Raw genomic sequence first — 25835 nt, forward strand, 5'->3', positions numbered from 1 at the left:
AAATGCAGTGCACACCAAAAGACACAGGATTACATTTCTCTAGGAAATGGATATGCGGATCAAGTCGCAAGGTTTTGCACATTGAACTGTATATTGTTCAAGGATAAGTGGGAATTAATGCCTAAGGAAGAAACAAATTGTGCAAGTTTTGCTTTAAAAATAATTGACACCTTAGAAGAATTAAAAACGTTGCAAGAAAATGCGGACAAGAAAGAGAAAAGGCTTTGGTTAAAGTTCAAGGGTTTCTGAGGAGGGCCAGATGGTACTGCTAAACAGTTTATTGACTCAGATGGACAGGTATTATCATGGCCAAGCACACATTGGAAGAGATGCCATGGTTAGATAGTTCAAAATTGATTGGTTTAATCCAAAATTCAGACAAGCAGCAGAGGCAGTATGTCATAGATGTGTAATATGTCAGCAACTAAATGTGGGGAAAGGGACAGTGGTGAATTTGAGCCACATTGGAAGAGCAGGAGGACCATTCAGCAGGATGCAGTTGGATTTCATTGAAATGCCTGCGTGTGGTGGACTGAAGTATGTGTTGGTGATTGTGTGTGTGTTCAGCCATTGGATTGAAGCATACCTCACACGTAGGAATGATAGTCTCACAGTTGCAAAACTGTTGCTTAAAGAGTTAATACCACGGTTCGGATTTCCAATCTCTTTAGAATCAGATAGGGGAACACACTTCAATAACGAAGTGATCAAGCTCTCATGTGAAGCATTAAGGGGGTCATTCTGACCCTGGCGGTGCTTCCTGGCCAATTCTGACCGCGACGGTAAAGCCGTGGTCAGAAAAGGGAAACCGGCGGTTTCCCGCCGGTTTTCCCCTGGCCATAGGAATCCTCCATGGCGGCGCTGCAAGCAGCGCTGCCATGGGGATTCCGACCCCCTTCCCGCCATCCTGTTCCTGGCGGTTCTTACCACCAGGAACAGGATGGCGGGAACAGGTGTCGTGGGGCCCCTGGGGGCCCCTGCACTGCCCATGCCACTGGCATGGGCAGTGCAGGGGCCCCCTAACAGGGCCCCATAATGATTTTCAGTGTCTGCTTAGCAGACACTGAAAATCACGACGGGTGCCACTGCACCCGTCGCACCCCAGCAACTCCGCCGGCTCCATTCGGAGCCGGCTTCATCGTTGCTGGGTCTTTCCCGCTGGGCGGGTGGCCTATTGGCGGTCGCCCGCCCGCCCAGCGGGAAAGTCAGAATGACCGCCGCGGTCATTTGACCGCGGTGCGGTCTTCTGGCGGCAGAACTTTGGCATGCGGCCTCCGCCGCCCGCCGAAGTTGGAATGACCCCCTAAATATTAAGCAGAAACTGCATTGCAGCTACCGTCCTGAAGCATCAGGACTTGTAGAACAAATGAATGGTAAGTTGAAATCAAGAATTGCCAAAATGTGTGCTGCAACAAACCTGCAATGGCCAGATGCATTACCATTGGTGTTGATGTCAATGCGAAATATACCTGACAGAAAGACAGGACTGTCACCCCATGAGATTCTCATGGGCAGAGCAATGAGACTGCCAGCAATTCCAGCAAATGCTCTTGTCAATATTACAGATTATATGGTGTTGAACTACTGCAAAGGTCTGGCTGATGTGGTTCGATCTTTCTCTCAGCAGGTGCAGGCTGTTACCCTGCCACCCATCTATGACCCAGGTCACAATCTAAGAGCTGTAGATTGGGTCGTCATCAAAAGCACGTTCGAAAGACTTGCCTAGAGCCGTGTTGGAAGGGCCCATACCAGCTGGTGCTGACAACCACAACAGCTGTGAAGTGTGCAGGACTACCTAACTGGATACATGCGAGCCATACCAAGAGAGTGGTGAGTCCGCAAGATCATGAAGAAGTGTTGTTGAGAGCACAAACAGCAGCAAAACAAGTGGCACTTCCTGAGCCAGAGCAAGTTGAGCCTGAAGTTGACCGAGAGCTGGCAGAAGATGGGTCAGAGTCAGACCCCACGGAAAGGACTGGAGAACCAAGCACAGGAGGGGCTCTCCTAGAAGTAGACAACGCCAAAAGCACACGCAGACCAAGTGACAGACCAAGAGGGGGAAAGAGTCGAGACGGATCAAAGCCAAAGTGATCCGACTCCTCCTGAACCCCTCTGCAGGTCCATCAAGAGAGAATACCATAGATAGAGGAAAAGAGAAGAGTCTAATCTTAAAGAGACTGCTGACAGAAGGAGCAAGGAAAGGAGACAATTGGCCTGAATCACAAATAGGCAAAAGAAGGAATTAGTTATAAACGAACCATTAGAGGAAGAAATAGACACTACAAGAAAAGATGAACTAAGTGAATGAGAATTAGCAGGAGAACAAAGGTTGAAAAGAAAGAGAGTAGCAAGTCGAAGATACGCAGGTCCTGAATGGGTGTATGCAGCAACAAGTGAATGGCAAAACAAGTTCATGTCCTTTTGCTTTGACAGAGAAGTTCCGAATCAATGCTTTGATGCAACCTGAAGGGAATCAATGGACTGAGTTGTTGAGCTAATCTGAAGGAGTATTAATAAAGAGACTGTTGAAATGAACCCGGAAAAAGCATTGATAACCTGATATGACATTTGAAACCTGAATGTGACAAGCTGCTAACTGATTTTGACAAAAAAAAAGAAGAAAAGGGTTCCTGTGGATGAAACTGAATTGTGAGAAAGAAGCATATTTTTAATTTTTATTTTTCCTGTTGCACCTTTTCTAAGATCTATATCTGCTTTCTGATTCTTTGCAGATTATGGCTGAATTAAATAATAGCGTTAGAAATATCAGATATTGTAGATATTTGAGTGTTGGAGTGGCAATTATGTGTGGAATAATGTTTATAATAATGATTGTAGGAAAGTCTATTCATGAGACTACTACACTATCAGCTTTAGAGAGGTTTAGGTTAGATGAAAAATATTTGCATGACTATACTAACGCACGAGGAGAGCTTTCTTCTAATGTTTTGTATCGGTTGTTGAGCGAGTATGTGGAGACAATGGATGCAAAGAATTGTCTTGTGTTTACGCAAATTCCTTCCTCTGTGGAAGAAGGGGTTACATACCATAGTTCACTCCTAACTTATGGCATAACTTGTAGTTTGCTACCAACTAGATTCTATAACCAAGAGTATATTCAATATTTCTATTCGAACCACGATGCTGTGTTTTCCTTTGTTCCTATTATTAGATATTTGAGCAAAATAGCTAAAGAACATGATATAGTATTAGTTAGAGGATTCTTTGAGCCAGCACTAACTTTTGGAAGTGCTTATGCTCACCGTAATAATCTGACCTGCTTATTAACCCCATTGGAAAAGAGCTTTATAGGGCATACTGATGATAGAAGAAAGACATTAAAAGAGAAATTAGAAAAAGGGCTGGAGAAAAGAACTTATACAAATGACTATGCTTACACTGCTATTAAAACACAAGGGAGATTAGCTTTAGATGCATTACACGTGGGGAAGCTTTGTATATATAGGCCAAAATCATGCACTGACACTTTATTTGTGGGAACACTGAATGTAGGCATGTGTTTTTTTTTCAGTGTAAATGGAATTTTGTGCTGAATGGTGAGGACCCTGTGATTCCTGGGATTTATTATATTTGTGGACTTAATGCTTATTACAGTCTTCCTAGAGGATGGTATGGGACATGCTATTTAGGGATAGTTTTCCTCAAGATTTATCAGATGATTTAAAGAAAATACCAAAAGTGACTGAATTACATCACGTGCGACAAAGGAGAGAAACCTCTTCCGCAATTGTGGGAGATATTTTTGGGGCAATAATTCCTTCTGTAGGAGTTATCTTGAATGCAAACAAGATACGAAAATTGTCTACTGTTGTGGATAATATGTTGACAAACTTTACAGGGACAATACTCCTGTTAAATACTGAATTGGCTGCGGATAGAGTTATGACGCTTCAAAATAGGCTTGCTTTAGACATAATTTTAGTGAAAGACGTCGGAGTCTGTAAAATGATTAATGCCAGGCATTGTTGCTTGTTCATTCCTGAGAGCGATAAAGAGATAAGAGACTTAGGGGGTCATTGTAACTTCGGCGGGCGGCGGAGGCCGCCCGCCAAAGTTCCCCCGCCAGAATACCGCTGCGCGGTCAAATGACCGCCGCGGTAATTCTGGCTTTCCCGCTGGGCGGGCGGGCGACCGCCAAAAGGCCGCCCGCCCGCCCAGCGGGAAAGCACCAGCAACGAGAATGTCGGCTCCGAATGGAGCCGGCGGAGTTGCTGGTGTGCGACGGGTGCAGTTGCACCCGTCGCGATTTTCAGTGTCTGCCAAGCAGACACTGAAAATCAATGTGGGGCCCTGTTAGGGGGCCCCTGCAGTGCCCATGCCAGTGGCATGGGCACTGCAGGGGCCCCCAGGGGCCCCACGACACCCGTTCCCACCAGCCAGGTTCTGTCGGTGAAAACCGCCAGAACCAGGCTGGCGGGAAGGGGGTCGGAATCCCCATGGCGGCGCTGCTTGCAGCGCCGCTGTGGAGGATTCCCTGGGGCAGCGGGAAGCCGGCGGGAAACCGCCGGCTTCCCTTTTCTGACCGCGGCTTTACCGCCGCGGTCAGAATAGCCCCTGAAGCACTGCCAGCCTGTTGGCGGTGCTTCCTCCGTCCACTACCCTGGCGGTCTCGGATTACTTACTAATTTAACTAATGCAAGTAAAGATTTGAAAGAATTGAAAGAACCAGGAGTTTGGGAGAAGGTTGGACGTGGATTTGCCTTTGTGGGAAATTGGTTTAGTCAAATTTGGGATGGGGTATTATGGAAAATTGTTCAGGGAATATTAATTGTGATTGTTTCAATATTAGGATTATGGGGTACATGCAAATTGTGGCATAGGGTAAAATTAGGGAGGGATAAGAATGATCAGAGGAGGGAAGAACCACCCAGGAGACAAAGTTATAAGGAAAATTCAAGGAGAAGACAAAATACATCTGAGACAAATTTGTGAAGTGTCGACAAGAACGGTGTGATGACATATTTAGTCATCAGAGGAGGGACTGATGGAGCAGATATGCTAATTCGAGAAATTTCTAATGATTAATGTGTGTTTATTGATGAGAAAAATGCATAGAGAAATTAATATTAGAAAATAACGTGTGTAATCGAAAATGTGCCCAAGGGGAGTGGTCACCATGTGTATTAACAAATGCTAAATAAAGAGAAGAATCTATGTAGAACGTATTAATATAACATAACTGGATATATAACCTATGTTTTGTGTTAATTTGTATTCTTAACTTAGCCAAACTAAAGGGCCTGGTTTTACTGGGCCTTGCTGCTCACAACGTGAAGACTCAACAAGGCCTGCAAGGACTGGTAACTGGAGTGAAGGACCTTGAACTGAGCAGAGTTCAGACAGCTCTGCTAGAATATTCTGCAATGTACCAGCGGACAGGAAATGATGAAGTCAATTTGATACAATTATGTGTAGTGCTGGCTAAATGTACTTCCCCAGGACTTGAACAATACTGTAGAGACACTGAATAAAGACTATGGCCCTCATAACAACCCTGGCGGCCGATGTTAAAGCGGCGGTAATACCGCCAACAGGCCAGTGGAAAAAAAATTGAATCACGACCATGGCGGAAACCGGCAACACAGACAGCCACTTTAACACACCGACCGTCACGGCGGTAGAAACAGACACCGTGGCGGTAACCATCAACAGACATGCAGAAGACAATGTACTGCCCACTGTATTACAAGGTACCAATCCGCCAGCTTTTCTGGGGCAATACCAGCGACATCAAAAGCACAGCGAAAACAGTCTTTGGAGCGGAAACCACTCACCTCTCAACACCCAACGAGGAACCAGGACGCCATGGAGCCCAAACTTCAGGTGTTACCAATGTTGGTTTACCTCCTCTTCTACCAGGAACATCAAATATGGCGGCGACAACCACAGTGAGTACTGCACCTAGCACACAGGGGGAGGAAAAAGAGAGTGACACACACACTGTCAACATGCAACACCCCCATCCTCACCCACAACACCATACACACAAATACATGCAACAACATTACATATATACCCCGTAACCCTCTGGAAGAACGCAAGGACCAAATGAAATGATTGTAACAAGTGTAATCATCGAAACTCCAGATAGGGCAACATGTCTGTAAGAGACCAATATATACAAATATGTACAGCAACTACACAAGTCCGGAAAGTGATCCATTCAATGTCCGTGGACAAGTGGTCTCAAAATGCATGGGCGAAGCCCACACATGACACCTGTCTGATAATGGAGAGAACACTGTTGGGGCATCAGTTTGAAAAAAACAGGCACCTCAGGGGGAAGGGTGCACCTCAGCAGGATGATGGGACGACGCCACTGCTCCACGAGGGGGCTCCATGCCAACTGCTTCCTCCTGGGGAGTACAAAGCCACAGCCTCTCAAGTGGGTGGTTTGCCCACTGCTTGGTCCTGGGAAGTGCAAGGCCACAGTCTCTCAAGTCTCTCAAGTGGGTGGTTTGCCCACTGCTTGGTCCTGGGGAGTGCAAAGCCACAGTCTCTCAAGTGAGTGGTTTGCCAACTGCTTGGTCCTGGGGAGTGCAAAGCCGCAGTCTCTCAAGTGGGTGGTTTGCCCACTGCTTGGTCCTGGGGAGTGCAAAGCCACAGTCTCTCAAGTCTCTCAAGTAGGTGGTTTGCCCACTGCTTGCTCCTGGGGAGTGCAAAGCCACAGTCTCTCAAGTGGGTGGTTTGCCCACTGCTTGGTCCTGGGGAGTGCAAAGCCACATTCTCTCAAGTAACGAATCGCGCGTCATGACGATTCGCAAGTCACCCTGCAAATGTCACAAACACTCAAGCGCATATTACACATATTTTCTAAATGCTGTTGAATCAGTTTCTGGGTTTGATGCAAATGCTGAATGGTTTCTGACACAGCTGGAGTAAGAGAACTTTCTTGAGGAATTGTGATGGGCAGGGTGTCAGGATGATAGCCAAATAAACCAAAAAAGGGTGTAACGCCAATAGAAGTGTAGAATGAGTTATTGAAAGCTAACTCAGCTAACCAGAGCATAGATGTCCAAGAATGAAGTGCCTTTTCAGCGTAGGCACATAGATATTGTTTCAAAGTCTGATTTAGTCTCTCCGTTTGACCATCTGTTTGAGGATGGTGACTAGTAGATAGCGTAGATGTCACTTGGAGTGTTTTACACCATGTCTTCCAGAAATTGGAGGCAAATTGTGACCCCCGATCGGAGAGGATAACTTCTGGCAGTCCATGATAACGAACCACTCTTTTCAGTAAAATAGTTGCCAGTTCACTAAAAGTGGGCAATTTTTTACAGGCAATGAAATGTCCATATTTCGTGAGACTATCTACTACCACCAGAATTACTGAATGCTGTTGAACCACTGGCAGACCGGTAATAAAGTCAAAAGAAATGTGCTCCCATGTATGACTTGGGTTTGGAAGTGGATGTAACAACCCTTTTGGTTTTGAATGACTTGTTTTAATGCAAGCACAAACTTTGCAGTTGTTTACCATTGCTATTACATCTTTTGTTAGGGTAGGCCACCAAAAATAGCCTTGGATCAGTTCAAGAGTTTTAGGAGTACCTGGGTGACCTGCCGTCGGTATAACATGCAACCAATGAAACACTATCTTGCGAAGTTTGGTAGTGGGTACGAACAAATGAGCGTCATGAAAGGGTAGTCCTTGCTTGATTGACCTTTTGGGATTTGCTTGGGCCCATTTTTGCCATTTTTCAACAGTGAAGGAGTTGCGAATTACTTCAAAGAAATCTTCAGTTTTTATGATACATAGAACCTTGTCAGGAGCAATGATAGCTCTGGAGGCTTGAAATGCAGGCAACGTGGTAGACTCTTGACGGGACAAAGCATCAGCTTTGCGATTATCTTTGCCAGGCCGGAAGGTTACTACAAAATCAAATTCGGCAAAAAAACAGCATCCAGCGTAATTGCAGAGGGGTCAAAAGTCTGGCGGAACTCATGAATTGAAGATTACGATGATCAGTATATACTGTGACAGTGTATTTGGCACCCAACAAATGATGTCTCCATTCTTTAAAGGCGTCACAAATCGCTAGAAGTTCTTTTTCAGCAATGATATAGTTCTGTTCAGCTTCGTTCAACTTCCGAGACATATAAGCTACAGGATGAAGTTGACCAGTGTCTTTATTTCGTTGTGATAAGACAGCTCCTATTGCTACATCTGAAGTATCAGCTTCCATTATGAAATATTGATTCGCATCAGGCTGAGTCAAGACTGGGGCAGTGGAGAAAGCTTTCTTCAAAGTCGAGAAGGCTTGATCAGCTTCTGGGGACCATACAAACTTTTCTTTCTTTCTTAGTAGCTTAGTGATTGGAGCCACTGTCTGGGAGAAATGATTTATAAATCTCCGATAAAAATTAGCAAACCCCAGGAAACATTGTACATCACGAACAGTCTTTGGGATGGGCCAATCAGATATGGCTTTTACTTTCTTTTCTGCCATCACCATACCTTGAGGGGTAAGAATAACCCCTAAAAACTCAACTGTGGTAACATGAAACTCACACTTGGTTAGTTTGCAATATAAATGGTGCTTTCGAAAGGCTGCAAGAATTTTCTTGACATGTTGGACATGTTTGTTTACATTGTCAGAGTAGATCAAAATGTTATTGATGTAGACTATGGCAAATATGTCGAGGTACTCTCTAAAAACGTCATTCAAGAAAAATTGAAATGCTGCTGGAGCATTACACAGACCAAAAGGCATGACGGTGTATTCAAAAAGGCCATATCTTGTCTTGAACGCTGTTTTCCATTCGTCACCCTCTCTCATTCTGACCAAATGATAAGCACCTCGAAGGTCAAGCTTCATGTAGATTTTTGCTCCCTTTACTTGTTCCAATAATACCGGAATTAGGGGTAAAGGATATTTATTCTTGATGGTGACTTTGTTCAAACCCCTATAGTTGATGCAAGTTCGAAGTTCTCCATTAGCTTTTGGAACAAAAAACAAAGGCGAGGCTGCAGGAGACTTAGAGGGGCGAATGAAGCTATTCTCCAAAAATTGGTCTAGGTATTTTCGTAAATGTTGATTTTCATGTTCTGACAGGGCATATACACGACAGTTGGGAAGTATCGCACCTGGGGCTAGATCAATTTGACAGTCATAAGATCTATGAGGAGGTAAGTTCTCTGCTCCTTTCTCATCAAATACATCTTTGTAAGATGAATACTGTTTGGGCAGCTGAATTTCTTTCTCCGCGGCAGTAGCTATGTAAGAGTTACAAACTTTTGGTACTTGAATCTTTTGGAGAAATTGTTCGTTACATAGCGCAGATGAGAACACGATTTTTCATTCTGCCCAATTGATCTCTGGATTGTGATGAGTTAACCATGGCAAGCCAAGGATAATCCCATATTGGGGAGCATGGAACACGTCAAGAATGATTTTCTCTTTATGTTTCTTTCTTTGATTCTTATCTTCACAAATCATCGACAAGGAAATAGTCTGAAGAGTTACTGGACCTCCAGTTAAGAGTTTTCCATCGACTGCTTGGATGATTTCTGGGGTCTTCTTTTCAATACATGGGATCCCCCATGCACAAACCAATTGGACATCAACAAAGTTCCCAGTAGCACCAGAATCGACTAGAGCTTTTTTTAAATAGATCTTTTTCTTGACCTGAACTCTTATTTCCAGTTTAAGATGTCTAGATTGTGAAGGGTCCACGGTGACACCCAAGAGCAACCCTTCTTTGCATCTTGGGTGTTTTAGTTTTTCCAACTCGACTGGTTCATTGGCTGCGACCTTCTGAACTGAACCTTGCTTGTTCTATGGTTTGATTGCACAATCTCTGGCAAAATGACCCTTCCGCCCACAATAAAGACATTGTCCATTTTTTCTGCGTAGGTCCTTTTCATCTTTGGTCAAAGGTCTTCTGATGGTTCCAATTTCCATCAGTTCCGGCGTTCTCTCTTTCGGAGTTCTTGAGTCTCTGTTATCATGAACACGCCATGAATATTTTTCAATCTTGTTGCGCGTTCCTTTACGTTCTGCTAAACGATGATCAAGCCTCAAGACAAGGTTTATTAATTCTTGACAGTCTGTAGGTTGTGGGTCGATTTGCGCTAAGATATCTTTTAGTTCCTCTTTGAGTCCCTTGTAAAACAAGACAGCTTGTTTTTCTTCAGGCCAGGATGTCTCGGCAACCAGCCGGTTAAAGTTGGCTAAATACGACACTAGGCCTTGATTCCCTTGGCGTAAATCTAATAATTCACGATCTGCTGACTGTGTTACAGTTCTACGATCAAAAACTCTCTCAAACTCGCGAACAAAATTTCTCCAGATGTACAACAAATGACTATTTTTACGCACAAGAGGAATTGCCCAAGTAGCTGCATCCCCAGCCATATATGTTAACAAGAAAGTTACTTTGGACTGGGCATCGGGGAAAGTTTGTGGTCTGCAGGTGAAGTGTAGTCCCACTTGAAACAGGAAAGATTGCGCTTTCAAAGGGTCACCTGAGAAACGTTCTGGGGGAGCTAAAGGAATTGTGGAAGGAAGATTTAGGGAAATGTTTGTCGGATTACTTCCAGAAGCCTGAGAAGAAGTACCTGGCCAGGACACACCTGTGGGACTTTGTTCCTTCTTCTCTACCTTATCTTGCAACTGACTCACTCTCTCAGCTAAGCTAGTTGTCCATTTTTTGGATGATACCACCTCTGCCTGGAGCTGGGTGATAGCCTTGACTAACTCGTTCAGCATGGCCATGCTGAGAACATACACAAACCAGGAGGATAATAATTTGTGGGCTCACTATTCTGTCAGAGTCACCAGATCCTCAGGGTCTGCGCACGTTCCCAACACGTCCACCACTGAACAGCTCCAAGACTGATAGATAAATCACAGAGGCTAAGAGAGTTCAAGAGGGGAAGAGGGGATTAGGAAGGGAAACAACTGGGAAGGAGACCTGTAGTAAGAAAAAGGTTAGAACACACAATATGAAAATTATATCTCCTGAAATCAATACTAGACTATGGGGGTCATTACAACCTCAGCGGTCTTTTTACAAGACCGCCGAGGGACCGCCGTGCTGAAGACCGCCAGTGGTGGCTGTTTTCCGCTTGGCGTATTATGACTGTTGGCAGCTCTATGTCGTTTTTCAGACGGAGAGCCGCCAACAGCCATAGTGACGGGCGGCGGGGAAGTGGAGGTTGCTCCACCTCCACCGCCACGCCAACAGAACACCGCCCAGCGAATCACGTCCTGTGATTCTGGGCGGCGGTGTTCTGTTGGCGGTGTGGTGTCGGCGGAGCTGCCCCCATGGCTCCCGTCCCCTCCCGGAGGATCGACGGAACAGGTAAGTCGATCGTCCGTTAGGGGAGGGTGGTGGGAGGGTGTTGTGTGTTGTGTGTGTGCATGGGGGTGTGTGTGGGTGTATGTAGAGTGGGTGTGTGAGTGCGTGTATGCTTGCGGGGGTGTTGCGTGTTTTGGGAATGAGTGCGTGTATGTCTGTGGTATGTCTGTATGGATGTGTACATGTATGTTTGAATGTGGGTGTGCATGTCTGACTGTGTGTGTGGATGTTGGCATGTGTGTCGGTGTGTGTGCGTGCATGTGTGTTGGTGGTGCCTGCGTGCGTGTCGGGTGTGTATGAGTAAGGTAATGTCGGGGTCAGGGTGGGGAGGGGGCATCTGCCACCCTTGGGGGGTGGCAGGAGTGGTGGGGGGTATAGGAGAGGGAATCGGGGTGGGGTGGGGGGTGGCGGAGACCCCTATCAGTGCCAGGGAAGGAATTCCCTGGCACTCATAGTGCTTACCGCCATGGATTTCATGGTGGCTCCTACCGCTGGAAATCCACGGTGGTAAGCTGGGTCACAATACCGGCGGCGGTATTGTCACGGCCGCCGGGCTGGAGACCCAGGTCTCCAGCCCAGCGGTCGTCTCCGCCCTGGCGGGCGGAACGGAGAAGCGGCGGATGACCATGGCGGTAACCGCATGGTCATAATTCCCAAAAAAGGACCGCCAGCCTGTTGGCGGTCTTACCGCCGCTTTAACACCGTCCGCCAGGGTTGTAATGACCCCCTATGATTCTAAACATAATCATTCGGAAAACATGAACAATCTAAGAATTAAGTTTAAAATGACTAAGTTTCAAGATGGCCGGATACCTGTAAGGGAATCAAGATGGATTAAATGAAAACTTTCTTATTCAAGTACTTTCCTTTACATGAGAATCAGACAAACGTTCTGACTAAAATTTAAACCAGTCATATAAATCCTTTTTTGAGAATGCATACTAGGACCATACAATATTGCATCTAGACACTCTGATCTTCTGTGTACTCTTAAAATGTTTCAACACAAATTGCGCATATTGTAGATTTATATATATATATATATATATATATATATATATATATATATATATATATATATATATATACAGTAAACACCATAAAAGGATTGTGCACCATGAATAACACAATATGGATTGAGGAAAAACAAATCACATAACTTATCAACTTGAATATCATCTGATAAATATCTTAGAATAGTGTCATACAATAAATAACATGAATTAAACTCGAGGAGAGAATCGTGCGTCTTGCCGATTCGAGTGTCACCATGTAAAAAGCCAAGAAATGGTAGTACGCAATGAATATCAAAGTCAAATCATCATTAAACGAATTGTGTGTCTTGCCGATTCGTAAACCACAATGTAAATGCCAAGAAATAACAGCTCACAATGAATAACAAGATCAAAGTACAATGAAACGAATCGCGCGTCTTTTGCCGATTCTTAAGCCACCATGTAAATGTCAAGAAATGGTATCGCGCAATGAACAACAAAGTTAAAATACCATAAAACGAATTGCGCGTCTTGCTGATTCTTAAGCCACCATGTAAATGTCAAGAAATGGTAGCGCGCAATGAATAACAAGATTAAATTATCATGAAACGAATCGCGCGTCATGCCGATTTGCAAGTCACCCTGCAAATGTCACAAACACTCAAGCGCATATTTCACACACGCAAAATACTCTGTCAAATCATAAAAGAATTAGGCCCAAGAACATGAGAGTTCTCGATAATGGCGTCGGGAGGCCAGCCCAACCACCGTCTTACCGTCCAGAACAAGGATCTCCAAATGAAGTATGAAAGTCAGATGTCTGGAAGATCAAATAGGCCACTGGGACAGGAGCTCAGGAAGTAGCTGCTGCTCTGCACCGGACCTCTGAATAGTGAGCACTTGGAGCTGGGCTGGCTCCTTTTTATAGAGTCTTGGCCCAGCCCACAACCACACCCAGGCATGTTGCAGGGAAAGTCTCTAGAAGGCCCTGGAAAGGGACCACACCCTAACACACTCTGAAAGCCTGCTGCAATACATTGCAAATGAACAGCATTTGTAAGCACATTAAAATTAAGTCTTCAGGATTGAACTCTGCAATGCACAAGGTTAAACAACAACATATCAGCACAATGCATAAATTAAGTTGTTTTGAGAGTGCTGGATTTTTGCATTCTAGTCGCCAATAGAGTGCGCACTGCCCTGGTGTTTACAGGACTGTGCGTAGACCCATTTGCTGCACACCTGGAACCCACAGGAACCTGACTAGGTGTAGATGGCCACTGCCACTTTTGGGGTTGGAGTGCCACAGAGGCTGCCTAACTATGGACCTACCCTGGAACATTTGACCTGGCCTAGGGGAACCCATAGCCCACTTACCCCACCCAGACACCTCATTAAGCGCACAGAGTCAGCTGAATGAGACTGTCCTCACCCCCTTGTGGCTGCTGTGATGCCGTCAAGCGCCCATCCAACTCAGGATATGCCACCGCCAGGATCCGGTACATCAGGGGGGTCAGGGTGCGACGGGCACCCCTTCCAAGTTGGGAGGCCATCTCCATCTGGGCCTCCGCCGTCTTCTTGGTCTGGCGGCGCAGGTCCTCCCATCTTTTGTGGCAGTGGGTGTTCCGTCTATGGTAGACCCCCAGGGTCCGCACTTCCTTGGTGATGGCACACCAAATACCCTTCTTCTGGTGGGCGCTGACCTAGAGGAAAAGTGAAGTAAGGATGGATTTTACTCCCCCGTTCGGTTCTTCTTAATCATTGGTCACAACTTCCCACCCTGGCCCAGAAACACATACACTGACCATCCTCACATGCTGGCCTCTGCCCCCCCATGTGTCTTCCATCCATGCCACTCCATACATTCATGTCCCATCCATCATGCTCACAGTGTATTCACTTGTTTGTCTGAAGGACTGTAGAGTAGCGTGTACTGGGGAGGACCCCAGCCACCAGCTTGTACAACTCCTCCGAGGTGAAGGCAGGGGCCCTTTCCCCAGGCACTGTAGCCATTGTCCCTTCCAGACTGAGGTCACAGCAGCACTTGCAGTGTAGGTCCTCTCCTGTTGAAGGTCAGGTATCAAGTGAGTGAACAGATAGAAAATGGTGGTCACATCCACGGCAGGGCGTACTCTCACCGCCGGCGTACATCGTCAGTGGCTCCTGGAGCCCATAGGGTCCAATGATAACCAATGCTGAATTGTGCTGCGGTCTTCGGCCGCCTACCGCGACGCTGCACAACACCAGCGCAGTTACGTCATTTCCCCTTGTCCCTCCTTCCAGGTCAGGCAGCCACCATTTCAGGGGGCCACATGGCAGGCCAACTAACTGCGCCAAATCACTTTTGTGCAGGAATACGGACAGACAGCGCCACACACCGACTACTCACCGAAGAAGAAGAAGGTGTGCCAGATCATCGTGGCATGCTGTATGTTGCACAACCTGGCTTTGTGACGCCAGGTGCCTTTTCTGCAGGAGGATGGGCCTGATGTTGGTCTTGTGGCAGCTTTGAAACCTGTGGACAGTAAGGAAGAGGAGGCAGAAAAAAAGAGATATAGACAAGCGAAACAACATCATCATGCAATACTTCCAGTGAGACACAGGTAAGAGACCTCACTGCTCCTCTCATATCAGACTACAGTAGGACATTGCATGATTCTGCCTTTTTCCCTCTATGTATGGACCCTGACAGTTCACTTTGGCTTTCCATTTCACAGATCTGGGTACCACTTTCTGCCTTCTGCTATGTTTACTGCTGCCCAACAACTGTCAAGCATTGGTATGTGGAAACGAACAGTGACATTGCTATTTTTCAGAGAGGTTTCAATAACACATTTGTGAAAGTACAGACTGACTCCAGATTGATTTGTGATTCAAGGGTGTTAATTTCTGTGCTAATAAGTGGAGGGGGCTGTGCAATTGGCTGGGGTTATGGTGGAGGAATGTCCATGGTGGAGTCCAGTCTATTGGTATCAGGTGCATTGTCCAAGGGGGCATAGGAAGTGGAGTAATGACAGTTCAAGGTTGTCAGGGTGACATAGTGGGACAGAAGGGTGACAATCAGGGGACTCTTATTTCCTGGCAGGGGTCTTGGCAATGTTCTCTGACTTGTGCCTGGATCGCAGGGACCGTTTACGGAGTAGTTCTCCTTCTGCAGGGGGTGGGGTGCTGGTGGCCTGTTGGTCCTGTGGCGGGACCTCCTCTCCACTAGCGCCGGCGGAGGTGGAGGGCTGTTCATCGGTCAGGCTAGTGTCAGGGGACTGTTGGTGTGCCACTGTGTCCCTGATGGTGTTGGCCATGTCGCCATCACCCAAGCAATGGTGACCCAGGTGGTGTTAATGGACTTCAAGTCCTCCCTGAACCCCAGGTACTGTTCCTCCTGCAGCAGCTGGGTCTCCTGAAACTTGGCCAGTACTGTACCCATGGTCTCCTGGGAATGGTGGTATGTTCCCATGATGTTGGAGAGTGCCTCGTGGAGAGTGGGTTCCCTGGGCCTGTCCTCCTCCTATCGCACAGCAGTCCTCCCAGCTTCCCGGTTATCCTTTGCCTCGGTCCCCTGAACCGTGTGCCCAATGCCACTGACCCCAGGTCCCTGATTGTCATGGGTTAGTGGGTTTGCCTGGGGTCCCTGTGGTGGCGGACACAGTGCTGATTGACGTGTCCTGGGGACAGTGGCATGGGCCCACTGGGTGGGTGCAGTGGTGGTGTTTCCTGAGGGGAGAAGTTCAGTGGTGGTTTGTGACTGTGGCAGGGGAACCGACTGTCCAGAGGGCCCTGATGGGCCTGGCTGGTCATCTTGATCCAGGCGTGCAGAGCTGCTGTTGTCACTAAGGACCTTTTCTGTGGGGGGAGTGGATATGTCTGGCACCTCCTGTCCGGTGACGTTGGGTAGGCGTCCAGTTGGGGTGTAAAAGCATAGTTATTGTATCTGTGTGTGCCATCTTGTGCAATGGGTGAGTTACACTCTACTCCTGTACTTGCATTATTGTCTTTGACCTTAGGTGATTGGTGATTTTGTGGCCTGGGTGAGTCTCTCTACTGGACATGCTTTGGTGATGGGTGTCCATGCAGGTCTGTGATGGGTATCCATGCATTGGTGTTACATGCAGGGTTTGGTTTTGGGGTGTGTGGGTTGTGATAGTGGGGTATCTGTGAGGTGTTGGGGTGATGGTGGTGAGGGTAGGGGTAAGAGTTTGTAATGGTATGCAGGTAGGGTGGGGGTATAAAGTAGTAAATATTTGCCTTACCAGAGTCCAGTCCTCCTGCTACTCCTGCGAGGCCCTCAGGATGCATGATCGCCAAGACTTGCTCCTCCCATGTTGTTAGTTGTGGGGGAGGAGGTGAGGGTCCACCGCCAGTCCTCTGTACGGCTACCTGGTGTCGGGATGCCACGGAACGCATGTTCCCCCGTAGGACGTTCCACCTCTTCCTGATGTCATCCCTTGTTCTTGGATGCTGTCCCACTGCATTGACCCTGTCGACAATTCTCTGCCATAGCTCCATCTTCCTTGCAATGGACGTCTGCTGCACCTGTGATCCAAATAGCTGTGGCTCTACCCGGATGATTTCCTCCACCATGACCCTGAGCTCCTCTTCAGAAAACCTGGGGTGTCTTTGAGGTGTCATAATGTGGTGTGGGTGATGTGTGAGGTGATGTTTGTTGTGCTGTGTGATGTGTTGTGTTGGTGTGTGTTCTTTGAGGTGCGTGGATGTTGTATATGTGATGGTGTTGTGTACCTGTGGATGCTGGTTTTCTGTTTACTATTCTCTCTCTCTGTCTCTGCTTCTTCCCAAAAAAATTGTTGTAAGGGGTTGTGGGTAATGTGGGTGTGTGTTTTATAGTGGTGTGAATGTGTGGGTGTGGTGTGTGTATGTGTATCAGGTGTGTGTATTTCGAATTGTCCAATGTGGTTGTGTTTTGTAAATGTGTGTGTATTTTGAGCGCGGCAGTGTGTTCCGCCAATGAATTACCGCGGTTGAATGACCGCCACATTGATTCGTGGGTTGTGATAGTGTGGGCGTATTTTCTTGTTGGCGTGCCGGTGGAGGTTTTGCTATCGCCAGTTTATCACTGACCTTTGGTGTGGCGGACGTGTGTGGGTGTCTGTATTGTGGCAGATTATGAGTTGTGGGTCGTAATCCCTGTAGGGGGTTTCCGCTGCTGCCACTGTATCTTGACGTCCGTCAGCACGGTGGAAGCGGGATTTACCACCAAGGTTGTAATGAGGGCCTAAATATGCAAGAATTTTGTTACCTGAAGAGCCGGATGATGTTCTCATCGCAAGAAGGACCATTTAAAATTATGGAACTTGAAGCCTATGTTAAAATTGAGATTTGGTAAATAAAAGCTATAGGTTAGAGTCATAACTTCTGACGAAACTGACCAATTAGCAATTAGTGGGACAGACTGGGAGACCCTAATAAAAAGCCATGACAAGAGAAGCGAAATCAGAACAGTGAGGAGAAAGTTGATGACGTCAGGAGACACTGTCCGAAGTGCTGATAGTTGGGCTTATACTCTGTGAGCCTGATACATTGCTGACCACTGATGACCTGGGGATGAAGACTGACTTGTTGCTGATCCATCCTGTATAGGGAGCTATGAAAATGTGACTGAAAATGTTATGCCTTTCCTTCTAGGTGCCCACTGCGCTGTTTCTGAATAGATTATTTCCCGTTAGCTAGATTTTTCCAAATTAATGTTTTACCTAAATTGTTTTCGCTGAAGACCCACATACTGATGCTAATCTTGGTTAGGTAGGTTGACAGGGGAGACGTTGACGGTGACACTTGACTGACAAATTGAATTGCTGAATTACTCCATTAATGTTGATAATCACTGACTTATGATTTGCATTGTTGCTTATGATTTCTTTGGAAAATAATGTTTCCTTGATGAATTAATAAAGATTGGTTAATAAAGGCAAGATTAACCATTTGATTAGAATTGTAATCAATAGGGAATAACAATTATTAACCTTTTCCATGAGTGATGGTTATTCCTGATTAATATGGTTTTTCTTTTGGTTCCTTAAGTGGTTGATATTAGTTTATTAATGTTGATTATTGATTCAGTAATCACTGCATGATTAGGATACTCCATGTGATTCAAAAGGTTCATCGACCTATATGCGTCCCCTTGTAAGTTTACTTACTAAGGACCAGGCGCTCTAGCACCAACCGCCAGGGTGGAAACAACACTCACAACGGCGGTAGCCGTCACCAGCCAGGTGGAAGACAAAGTACCGCCCACCATATTTTGACACTTCAATCCACCAGGTTTTCCGTGGTGGTACCACCGCCATCAAAGGCCTGGAGGAAACACATCACAGAAGAGCAAAGACCCACCATTGGAGACACAGGGAAGAGCAATGCTGCCATGGAACCGGAACAGAAAGTCTTCCCGATACTCATCTACATCATGCTCCACCTGGAACACCAACGCCGATGAAGACGACGGCAGTGAGCACAGCCTCCTAGCACACAAGGGAGGACGGGAGGAAAACAAGAGTGACACACACACGTACGACACACATCCAGCTGCAGACGAAAAACAATGGCACACGATACACGGCACAATAATACAAGGACAACAAGAATGCAGTAATGAGAATGTATTGATATAAACAGCTCTTAAATGAACCAATTGTACGAGAAACAGATATGTACAAATGTACACAAAGGGCCATTGCCCTGTCCAATGTACTAAGGGCCCACAGGGCCACAGGGCACAGTCCAAGGTCCAACTCAAATCCTGACTTCATCTGGACAGAACTCTGCAGGGGCATCAGTTTGCAAGTGGGCAGGCACCTCAGGTGGACGGGGTGGGGGGCACCTCAGCCAAAGTTGGGAACAAGCCCACTGGTTCTGGAAGGGGCTCCATGCCCATTACTCTGTGCTGGGGAGTGCAAGGCCACAGTCTCTGGAGTGGGTCTTTACCACTGGTTCTGGAGGGGGCTCCATGCCCATTACTCGGTGCTGGGGAGTGCAAGGCCACAGTCTCTGGAGTGGGTGTCTTTCCCACTGGTTCTGGAGGGGGCTCCATGCCCATTACTCTGTGCTGGGGAGTGCAATTTCACAGTCTCTGGAGTGGGTTTCTTTCCCACTGGTTCTGGAGGGGGCTCTATGCCCATTACTCTGTGCTGGGGAGTGCAAGGTCACAGCCTCTGGAGTGGGTGTCTTTCCCACTGGTTCTGGAGGGGGCTCCAGGCCCATTACTCTGTGCTGGGGAGTGCAAGGCCACAATCTCTTAGGTGGGGAACATGGCCACTGCTCCTGGAGGGGGCCCCTTGTACAGAAGTCCATGGAGGGTGGCCTTCATGGCTTCAGCTGGTGGAGATGGCTGCACTGTATCATCAGGAGGAGAGGGCTGCACAGTGTCAACAGGTGGAGGTGCCTCCTGGGCAGCCTCTGCTGGTGGTGAGGGCTGAACTGTGGTGGCAGGTGGAGATGCCTCCTTGGCAGCCTCTGATGGTGGTGAGGGATGCACTCCCTCAGCTGGTAGTAGGGACCCCGTGACCATTGATGGTGGTGGAGGTGTCAAGCTGACAGCCTCGCTGGAGTTGAGGGATTCTTCCCCTTCATGGCAGGTTGTGCATGTTCTGTAACCTTCCGGGCAGGAGTTGAGGGCTTCTTACCCTTCATGGTAGTAAGTGCAGGCTCCTTCCCCTTCATGGCAGGAGGTGTGGGATACTTAACCTTCCTGGCTGGTGAAGTGGGATCCTTGACTGACTTGCCACCACGACTAGGTGGTGCCACCACTGTCCGCATGCACAGGTGCTGGGTCGTTGGGACCCTTCTCTTATGGGAAGGACGCAGGGGAGGGAAGAGATCAAGTTGGGCAAGGAAAAGCTTCTTAGGGACGGTAGGGCTGCAGGAGGGATGGGAGTGGAGGTTGAGGGAGTGGCTGTAGGAGGTGTATGTCTGCTGGATTTGGGAGCAGGTGCATGGGCAGTGTGCCTATGACTGTAGGGTGTGTGAGTGCTTGCGTTTGCATCCTTTAGGAGGGGGGACAGATAGGATGGGAGAGGACACAGGGGACGCATGCATGGATGTTGTGAAGGTGTCTGCTAGTGAGGTGTGTGTGCTGCTTGGTGTGGTGATGCTGGTGGTCGATGTTGATGCAGTGCGTGCAGGTGTGAGTATGGATGGGATTGTGAGGGAGGTGGAGGAGGTGGAGGAGGGGGAGACATTGGAGACAGTGGATGTGGTTGTGTCTGCAACTGTCTGGTGTTTGCGTGGGTGCTTGTGGGATCAAGTGTGGTGCCTGTGTTTGGGTGGTGTCTTGTGTGCAGGCTCGCCTGTATGTGTGCATGGGATGGGTTGGGGTTGAGGAGACTGGGACTAGAAAGTGGTAGTTAGAGGTGGGACAGTAGGAATAGGGGCAATGACTGCCATCAGAAAGGAGGCCAGAGCCTAAATCGATCTCTGTTGGGCTGCCAACCCACCGTGGATGCCCTCCAGGAATGCATTGCATTGCTGCATCTGGGATGGCAGTGCCTGGATGGCATTCACAATGGTTGACTGCCCTACAGAGATGGATCTCAGGAGGTCAATAGCCTCCTCACTAAGGGCAGCAGGGCTCACTGGGGCAGGACCTGAGGTGCCTGGGGCGAAGGAGCTGACCACCCTCCTGGGTGAACAGGAACGGGCAACTCGCGGAGGGGCTACTGGGAGGGCAGTGCTGGTACAGGGGTGGCAGCGTACCTGCTTCAGGGGTGGTCACAGAGGTGTCCACCACCACCAGGGAGCTTCCATCACAGGAGGTATCTGAGTCAGTATTGTCACCTCCTGTCTCCACAGTGGTGCTTCCCTCGCCCACCGTCCCACTGGTTCCCTCGGCATCGGGGGACTCTGCCTCCTGGTCCTGTGGGATGCAGCTCTCTTCATTGCTGGTGCCCCTGCTCCTCTGCCAGATGATGCTAATGCACACATGGACAGGATGTCAGAAGAAAAAAGGGTCGGGAGAGAGAAAAAGGAAACACTGGGACAACTACTGCACCAACACCACAGTTGGCATACACAGAACCGTCACACACAGGGATCAGGCTTGAGCACTATGCATTGCACTGCCAGTGATTTGGCTAGATGCCATGGCAAGATGAGGGCCACACACCTCCAACTGCACCCATCCTGGGACCCACAAAGCCCTGACTGACATGGAATGCTAACAAGCTAGGTTACCTGCATTTGCCATACACACATTACTCTAGAGTTGAATCACGCTGCAATGTCTGGCCTGGCCTTAGGGGCACCCACTAACTCACATCAACACCTGATTCCCATGCCATCTGCCAATTATTTTAATAATGCCCACTGTACTCACCCACTTGTGGCTGCTGTGATTCCCTCAAGCGCCCGTACAGCTCTGGGTAGGCCACCACCAGTATGCAAGCCATCAGGGGGTGAGGTTCCGACGGGCAGTCTTCCGTGCCCAGCGTCTCAGGTCCTCCCACCATTTCCAACAGTGGGTGCTCCACCTGCCATAGACCCCTAGCGTACTCACGTCCTTGGCGATGGCACGCCATGATCCCTTCTTTTGATGGCGCTGACCTGCAGAGGTAATACAGACAGGAAAACACCAGTAACTATACAATCCAGTACCATTACCATTGGCACACATATCGGCCGGCGCACATCATGTACACCACCACAAGACATTCCCCCCCGATGACACGGTGCTTGCACACACATTTCCGTGCATTTTTCACACATGCATTGTGCCCAAGGTGTACTCACCTGTTAGTCTGGAGGGCCATACAGCAGTCCGTACTGGGGTAGGACCCCATCCACCAATTGTTCCAGCTCCTCTGAAGTGAAGGCAGGGGCCGTTTCCCCGGTCACACAGGCCATGGTAGGTTCCAGACACAGGTCACAGCAGCAAACACAATGTATGTGTTCTCCGTTTGAAGGTCAGGAAAAAAGTGAGGAGTCAGATAGAATACAGTGGTCAAGTCCGCGGCAGTGTACACCGTCATCGCTGGAGCAGATCCCCATTGCCCACTGTACCCCATAGAGCACCATATATCCAATGAGGAATTGCACAGTGCTGCAAGACCGCCTTCTGCCACGACGCCCTACGTCGGCGGAGTTGCCTCACTTCCACCTGTCCCTACATACAGGACAGGCGGTCGCCATTTCGTGGTGGCGGACAATGTCATATCAACCTTAACTATGTCACAGCCTAGATTAGCACATACCTCACCATTCCCACTGTCCCATCACATAAATGCACTATGTAAACTGAAGTTGTGGATCCATTGTTCATATTGTGACAGCCTACTCACTCTTGTGTCCCTTAGATACCTACCGCTGCGGATAAAAAGGGGGATGAGACATACCCCCATGTACAGACCCCTTGTGGACTTGGCTACACTGGAGGACAGGCACATTATACTCACCTATAGACTTGACAGGGCCACAATCACTGAGCTGTGTGCCCATTTGGAGCCAATCAATCAATCAATCACAACATTTGTAGAGCGCACTACGTACCCGTTAGGGTTTCAAGGCGCTGAAAAGGGGGGGGGGGGGTGCTGCTACTGGTCGAAGAGCCAGGTCTTAAGAAGTCTCCTGAAGGTGAGAAGGTCCTGGGTCTGCCGCAGGGAGGGCAGGAGGGTGTTCCAGGTCTTGGCGGCAAGGTAGGAGAAGGATCTGCCACCGGAGGTCTTGCGCTGGATGCGGGGAATGATGGCGAGGGCGAGGTTGGCAGAGCGGAGTTGGCGGGAGGGGACGTAGAAGTTGAGTCTGTTGTTCAGGTAGGCTGGTCCGGAGTTGTGGAGTGCCTTGTGAGCGTGGGTGAGGAGCTTGAAGGTGATCCTCTTGTCCACGGGGAGCCAGTGGAGGTCTTTCAGGTGGTGGGAGATGTGGCAGCGGTGGGGTGCATTGAGGACCAGTCGGGCGGAGGCGTTTTGGATGCGCTGGAGGCGTCGGATGTCTTTTGCTGGGATGCCTGTGTAGAGTGCGTTGCCGTAGTCTAGTCTACTGCTGACGAGGGCCTGGGTCACCGTTCTTCTGGTTTCCGTCGGGATCCATTTGTAGATTCTACGGAGCATGCGGAGGGTGTTGTAGCAGGAGGAGGAAACTGCGTTGACCTGCTTGGACATGGTGAGGGCGGAGTCGAGGACGAAGCCCAGGTTGCGTGCGTGGTTGGCTGGCATTGGCGGGGCTCCCAGCGCGGTGGGCCACCAATAGTCGTCCCAGGCGGAGGGGGTGCGTCCGAGGAAGAGGACCTCAGTCTTGTCGGAGTTCAACTTCAGGCGGCTATTTCTCATCCACTCGGCGATTAACTTCATTCCCTCATGGAGGTTGGCTTTGGCGGTGTGTGGGTCTTTGGTGAGGGAGAGGATGAGCTGGGTGTCGTCGGCGTAAGAGAGAATGTTGAGGTTGTGCTGATGGGCCAGTTATGCGAGGGGGGCCATGTAGATGTTGAACAGCGTCGGGCTCAGTGAGGAGCCTTGGGGTACGCCGCAGATGATGTTGGTGGCTTCAGAGCGGAAGGGCGGGAGTCAGACTCTCTGGGTTCTGCAGGAGAGAAATGAGGAGATCCAGTTGATGGCTGACCTGATATCTGCTATCCGTCATCCCACTGGGATAGCCCCTCTTGTGCAAGGGCTATCAGTGTTCCATTTCCTGGCAACTGGTTCTTTCCAAGTGACAGTGGGCTTGGCAGCAGGAATGCCACAGCCAATGTTCTCAATCGTGCTGGCAAGAGGTTTGTCTGCCCTGGTGAAACACATGTGCAGCTACATAGCTTTTCCCCAGGTGGAAGATTTGTCCACAGTGAAGGCCGTATTCTATGCAATGGGACATGTACCCAATATTATTGGGGCGATTGACAGAACACATTTTGCATTTGTCCCCCCGCCAGAATGAACAGGTGTTCAGGAATCGGAAGAGAATGTGCAAATGGTGTGCCTGGTGGACCAGTACATCTCCCACATCTAAGCTTAGTATCCTGGGTCGGTGTATGATGCCTTTGTTCTTTCTAAGGAATAGCAGCATCCCAAATGTGATGGCCCAACTACAGAGGCACAGGGTGATGCTAATAGGTGAGCCATGGTCCCCACCCACTGCATGTTAGTGTATGCCTTCAGGTGTCATCCCTTTTGCATTTTGTGATGCTAAATGTTGTCCCTCAATACTTGAAGGTGACTCTGGCTACCCAAACCTATCGTGGCTGCTGACCTCTGTGAGGAATGCCAGGAAAGGGGCTGAGAAAGGTTATAATGAGGCACATGGGCGAACCACAAGGATCAGCGAGAGGACCTTTGGCCTCATAAAGGCCAGGTTCAGGTGCCTCCATCTGACAGGTGGATCCCTATGCTACTCACCCGGGAAGGCCTGCCAGATAGTAGTGACATGCTGCATGTTGCACAACCTGGCCCTCGAACAGCATGTACCCTTTCTGCAGGAGGAAGAGACTGGAGATGCCCCTGTGGCAGCAGTAGACCCTGAGGACAGTGAGGATGAAGAGGATGAGGATGAGGATAACAGAACATCAGTTATCCATCAATACTTCCAATGACACACAGGTGAGCCAGTGCAACTGACCCTTCATCTGACTATTGATGTATTCTGTCTGGCTGTATCATGATGGCATTAACTTCCTTAGCATCTCAACTTATTGTCACCTACGGCTTGTCATTTTTCAGATGTTGGTGATGTTGGTGTACTGATGTGCTGACTACAGACAGCTACAGGTCATTATTTCTATGCTCTCACAGTGTTCAGATCATTTGCACTAGATGTGACTGTTTCCATAAATGCACATTTTAAACACATAAAATACTAGTAGTCAAGTTGTGTTCAAGGGTGTTTATTGTAATGCTATGAAATTGAGGGAAAAGTGCAATGGAATGGGGTGATGATGGAGGAAGGTCCAGGGTATGGTTCCAGTCTGTTTGTAGCACAGGTCCAGTGTCCAAGGGGCCATAGGAAGGGGACCAAAGGCAGTTCAAAGTGGACAAGATGACTGTGTGGGACACAAGGGGGACAATCAGGAGAGTCTCATTTCCTGGCGGTGGTCTTGGCAGGTGTGTCTGGCTTCTGTCGGGTCGCAGGGAATGCTTGGGGGGTGGTTCACCTTCTGCAAGGGGAGTGGTGCTGGTGGCCTGTGGGTCCTGTGGCGGGGCCTCCTGCCCACTAGCTGCAGTGGAGGTGGAGGGCTGGTCAATGGACTGGCTAGTGGTAGGGGCCCGCTGCTATGCTGTTGCTCCCTCATGATGTTGGCCTTGTCTGCCAGCACCCTTACTATGGAGATCAAGGTGGTGTTTATGGCCTGCAAGTCCTCCCTGATTCCCTGACACTGTCCCTCCTGCAGCCGCCTGTTCTCCTGCATGTTGTCAAGGATCTGTCCCATTGTGTCCTGGGAATGGTGGTATGCTCCCAGGATCTTGGTGAGTGCATCCTGGAGTGTCAGTTCCCTGGGCCTGTCCTCCCCCCGGTGCACAGCGGTCCTCCCAGTGTCTGTGTTGGCCCGTGCCTCTGTCCCCTGAACGGTGTGCCCGCTGCTAC

Source organism: Pleurodeles waltl, chromosome 1_2 (genome assembly GCF_031143425.1).
Source record: "Pleurodeles waltl isolate 20211129_DDA chromosome 1_2, aPleWal1.hap1.20221129, whole genome shotgun sequence".
NCBI lineage: Eukaryota > Metazoa > Chordata > Amphibia > Caudata > Salamandridae > Pleurodeles > Pleurodeles waltl.